This window comes from Triticum urartu, chromosome 2 (genome assembly GCF_003073215.2).
Source record: "Triticum urartu cultivar G1812 chromosome 2, Tu2.1, whole genome shotgun sequence".
In the NCBI taxonomy this organism is placed as follows: domain Eukaryota; kingdom Viridiplantae; phylum Streptophyta; class Magnoliopsida; order Poales; family Poaceae; genus Triticum; species Triticum urartu.
Genome location: NC_053023.1, coordinates 684,154,378 through 684,154,775, shown reverse-complemented (window position 1 = coordinate 684,154,775; position 398 = coordinate 684,154,378).

Sequence of the window (398 nt, the reverse complement as noted above, 5' to 3'; positions counted from 1 at the left end):
TTTTTACTTCCCAGTCTCCTCATCGCTCTGGTAAGGCATCCTGACGTAGAGTTTTGACTCTTCTCTTCTCAAATTTCACTAAAAAAATTTAGGATCACGCGGGTATCTTGGAATCGTTCCGATGGTTTTATGATGAGAACATTGTCTTGGTGCCTCCTGTCAAGGGCTTAGTGGAAGTGTCCCGGGGAGTTGAGCTCTAAGGTGTTGTCATCATAATTTTATCGTTGTAGTTCTGGAATACCTGAGTTTAGTACGCCGACATCGAAAATCTCTTTTATGCAATTCGTTGGTGAGATAACCTCGACGCCACCCAGTACTGGGGCGGGAGTTCGGGAGTATCGCCATAACTTGTATAACGGATGCTTTTCGAAGGTTGAGGTAGATGGTTTCCGAAGGTT